Source organism: Melanotaenia boesemani, chromosome 13 (genome assembly GCF_017639745.1).
Source record: "Melanotaenia boesemani isolate fMelBoe1 chromosome 13, fMelBoe1.pri, whole genome shotgun sequence".
In the NCBI taxonomy this organism is placed as follows: domain Eukaryota; kingdom Metazoa; phylum Chordata; class Actinopteri; order Atheriniformes; family Melanotaeniidae; genus Melanotaenia; species Melanotaenia boesemani.
In genome coordinates, this window is record NC_055694.1 from 8949187 (window position 1) to 8954201 (window position 5015).

At 39.9% G+C, this 5015-nt stretch overlaps 1 long non-coding RNA gene across 1 annotated transcript; it reads right to left on the reverse strand.

Annotated features, from left to right (window-relative positions):
- Positions 1-1000: 1000 nt before the first annotated feature.
- LOC121651527 lies at positions 1001-1741 on the reverse strand. Its single transcript, XR_006012446.1, has 3 exons — positions 1486-1741; positions 1374-1409; positions 1001-1053 (listed from the first exon to the last, which is right to left on the reverse strand). It is a non-coding gene; the product is annotated as an uncharacterized LOC121651527 (long non-coding RNA).
- Positions 1742-5015: the final 3274 nt, after the last annotated feature.

The window sequence follows — 5015 nt, forward strand, 5'->3', positions numbered from 1 at the left end:
GTCAGCACTGTGTAATTAATCATACCAAGTACGGCATTCACAGGTCCCCCTTTGGTTAATTGGACTGCAGCTGCAGAATGACTAAGCGTTGATTTATTCAGCAGGCAGGTGGAACGACACCATGCCCCCCTCTTCTTTCTTCCAGGTACTGAGGATGGATGACTCACTTTTGCACCCGGGAACTCCTGGTGCTCTTCCATCCCTCAGTGCCAATCAACTCTCAGTTTGACAAAATGAATGAAGAAAAGATACAATAAAATCAATTCCCCACTTTTCTCTGTATTCAAGACTTCCTGTCGTAAAAACAGAAGAACAGATAAAGGATATTGACCAGCTGTAGAAAGTTTATCAAATGAACTCCTTACTGTGTCCGATTACAAGTGAAAACAAACACCAGAGCCAACAGAGGGTGAAGTCATTTAGATACCTGCCCTCTCTACTCCATAGGTCTTTGGTCCATTTTAGCGGCTGTGCTGCGAGGCAGACCAGAGGTAACTATATCATTTCAGGCTTGTTGGAGGCAAGTCTCTGTGCCAAACTGTTTTGTTACACCATTTTATCTGAGGTTGAGATCGTTTTGTCCCAGCGTGCAGTGTTGTTGTGAAAACAGCAGCCATTTACACACAAACTCTGGATGAAGTTCAGAGAATTGAGAGACTGGTTGCCTCTTGTTCTTTTCCAGAAGTGTGAAATACTGTACACTAACAGATGCTCAGAAAAAACAGGCTCTGTTATGCAGAAAAATTATTCCTGAAAAACAAAAAGGAGGCAAGTGGATGCATTAGAAGCAAAATCATAAGACCTGTGTTTGAGGTCTAGAAACCAAAACCATGTTTGTTAGAAGAGAACGGGTTGGTTCAAAAAGCACTTCATATTGGCTGAATGGACACAAAATTATGTTTGACTGCATTTGCCTGTCTTGTTATACACTAACTGGCAGCTACATGCACACTTGAGTCAAGGTGTTGCTCATGCATTTAACTGGACAATCATCTTTATCCCAGTACACACTCACAGTAACCAGGTTTTTGTTCAAAATATTCCAGCTGTGGGCTGTATGAAGAAGAGAAACAAAATTGATGTCTTTCAGTAACCTGAATGGTGATTTTGTTACATGCTGTGATTAAAATTAGGATTTTATTGGATTAAAAGGGACTAGTAAAAATGGAAATGTTTTAAGCAGCCAAGAGTCTACAAGACTTTTTCCAGTCAATTCCTGACATGTAACAGGGATGGTGAGGACCCAAATGCAACACATAATAAATTGGGGTAAGAAAAAAAAAAAGTTATTATAATTTTCAGAAGAATCAGGTAGATTGGTCTATATCTGCTGCGGAGACACAGGTGGACTCAAACTCCTGTCACCCACTTACCAGGTAGACTTGTTTCCTCTGGTCCAATGCAAATGACTACAAGGAGACAGAACTGGTGAGTGAGCAGAATTCCAGGAGATAAGATGATAAAATTTAAGAAAGTGAGACTCACTGTGATTGTTTGCTCCTTTCAGAACATGGTTTAGGTCAATCCAGATACTGAAACCGGTCAAAGACATGAGGCAAGGTCAGAAACAAGCAGGATCGGAGTCAGGGACTTCAGACACAGATCCAGGACAGGGCTGAGATGCGAGGCAATGGTCAGGAACAGGCAGGGTCGGCAACAGGGAATCAGTCTGGGAACAAGCGCTGGAGAGTCAGGCATGGAAGCAACAACAATCTGGCAAATGGTGAGTGAGACAGCGGCACTGATGAGTGTAATTAGAAGGTGGCGCCAGCAGGTGGAAATGGTTGAGCTGATGAGAGGGAGTGGCAGAGCCAAAGAGCAGGCGGAAGGTCACAGGCAGAGTGTGACACATGTTTTGCTGTTTGATAAAAGAAACTGAAAATATGTGAATGAGAGCAGCTGTGTTTGGAATTTTGTTGTATTAATTTACACTTATGCTGGTGCTTCAGGCCCTTTTTTAAACCAGTTGAGAGTATTTATGCGGTAGTTATTCCACCTCCAACCCCATTATCTTGGTGTGTTAGTCTGATAAAGACCTTTTTAAAGTCTATATCAGTATTACATTAAAGAGTGGGTAAAAAGCAGAAAACGTCATCGGTGTACACACTGTTTTTACCATGAATACAGACACACCTTCGCACCTACTCTAATGCTTTTTCTAGTCTTTACATCAGGCATTTAGGACGGTAAAATCCATGCAAAGTCTCATCTTTCAGAAACAAATATGCATTATCACACACATGCTTGTCACAAAACTGTAAAATGTCATGGCTGTGATTCTATTTATTTTTACATGCATATGTAAAAGTTAAAGATAATGTGAAGAGTCCTAATTTGACCATTTATCCAAATCCAAATCAGCAGCTAATCTCACCTAATGTTTAAAAACTCATTTAAGACTGAACTGACAGTTTAAATTTTCAGCACTATGTTAGATAACATAAAGGATGTTAACGTTAAATCATTCATCACAGGTTGTAATAGATTTGTTTAGGTTTAATGTTAAAAACGGGGCTCTTTTCATGTGTGTCCCTGTTCTACCAAATGAAACAGTTCACAGAAAGACAGGCACATGGACCATGTGTTTTACAGGAGGTGGACTTATACATCAACATTGCTATTATACCTTCCCTTGCAGTAGTTTGTTTCAGTGCTGCTGGCGTATCATTACCCTCAGATAACCACACTTTAATAGTTAATGCAGTTACCGGACTCCCTCTGCATTACAAATGGACCCATCCGTCTGGCCTTGGCCCCTGCGGGTGGCAGTGCCACAGTCCGTCTTTTGCAACTCTAATCATTCATCAATAGGCAGCTATTTGACACTCACTCACAGAGGATACCAAACACTGTGAAGTGGTCAAGTCCAGAGACGGACATCCTGGTGTCGGTGAAAGGATCTGTCAACCGATATTACTCCAGACACCATGATGGGACTTCCCAGCTACAACAGCTAAGCTGCAGGTTTCAAGTGTAATCAACATATCTGAAGCCCACCCCTTCTCTAACCTGTCTGGACATAAAAAGTGTGCAATATCCCAGATGAACTCATCATATAATTTTTATTTACACCAGCAAAGTGGAAACACAAAATAACCACAGGCTTTTTTTAAACTTTCCACAAAGAGACAAAGAAAGCTCACAAAGAGATGCAAAAATAGAAACAACTGACAAAATGGGCTCAAATAAAATTCTAAAAACAACAAATATTCTAAAAAGACCAATATATAACATATAACATAACCACAGTATGCAAGACAAACTGAGACCTAAATAATCAAAGCTGAGCCAAAAAAATAACCACAAAGAAATCAAAATCAGATACAACAAGTACCAAGACAGGGGGAGGGTCATACAGAAATTATGGCTTTAAAGAAAAAAGAAGAAGAAGAAAAAATAAACTAGATATAGAAAATTATCTACATTAAATGTAAAATACCACAAGCAGACTTAAAAGTGAGACCCAAAACATCCCCAAGTAGTTATAAAATGTTCATGTTCATATTCACTAAACTGCTAAAATATGGTCAAATCTGACACAAAACTAATACAGATACAAAAACCCCTGAAAACATAGCCACAAAACAACCATAAATAGATGTAACGAGACCACAAAGTGAAGCAAATTGATGCAAAACAGCTGCAAATTGCAATGCTGGTAACACTCAAAAGGTACAAATATCATTTGCATGGTTTGTGGTCTCTTTTCTGTCTCTCTTAGTCTGGATTTCTTGGTCCTCAATAGGACAAGTTTCAGGCTTTTTACATCTTTTTCCAATGGGGTGTTGTTCCTGTTCATGCACATTAGCCTGCAGATGTATCATATCATATTTTAAATACTTTTCCAGGCAACGAGAATCAAATTGATGCAGACTGCTTTGGAAAGTTTGAACAGACTTTTTGTCTCCATATTTTGGATGACATTCTTAAAATGTCTGGCAACTGTTTGTTTTCACTAATTGTGTTTACTTTGGTGGAGAGGCAAGAATGCCCTCTTTCCAATATTCCTGACAGAGGAGTGCCAGTCAAAATGCAATCAATAAGACAAATGGTGAAGTGACTCAGCTCTGCAGATGAGCCAAGCACCTGTTTGTGAGGGAGTTTGTAAAGCCCCCCCCACCCAACTGTAAAGCTTGATGCTTATTTGTTGTTGTGGTCATCACATCAGGACTACGTCCAGCGAATCTGCTCTTTGTTCCCCACGGAAATAAAAAGCTGTGATAAAACTCAGCTCAGATGGTTTCTACAAGTAACCAGCACAGATGCAGCTCGATCCAGGCGCGTTCTCCAGGGACTGCAGTTGCCAAGCAGATATGTGACAGGCTCGAAATGGGCAGGCGGGCCCTTTCCCTTTTGATCAATCAGGTATGGGAGTGGGGTAGCATGAATTCTAAAACTCCAGATGCACAATCACCAAGGTGACTCTCGTCTATTAGTCCTCCCAACTCCTCTGAACATATGTTCATCTGTCAGAGTAACAGACCTTCTTTGCTTTCTCTTTGTTTTACATCTGACCGGTGCTGGTTGATTTAAGTAGTCACTTAATTCATTTGTGTTTGATTTTTTTTAATAGAGGACAGATTTTAAAACCACACTGCAGACTGCACTGTAATCTATGAGAATTAACCATCAAATGAAAGCAACCATTGCTAGAGTAGCCATGATATTACAGCCTTTTATATATTATGGTACATTCTGAACCTTTGTGTTCATTATTGTCATCTACGTAGCATATTTCTGCAATAATATCAAAAGTGATGTGTGTTTATTGCATTGTCTCTCTTCTTCTGTGACAACCAACCTACAATGTACAAAACTGAAATGAGGAGTCAATTTTCTCAGGGTTAGACTGGCCTCTGCTGGACAAGACTGCAAGTGTGTTAGGTTTCTATGTCGAGAAGTGAAGTGATGAGACAGGTGAAGCGTTGTCATAATCAACATTGCATCATTTCTGTCCATCGTGAGTGCTAGAACAAAGACAATCTACTTTTTTTCTCCTCCAGAAATCAAATAAG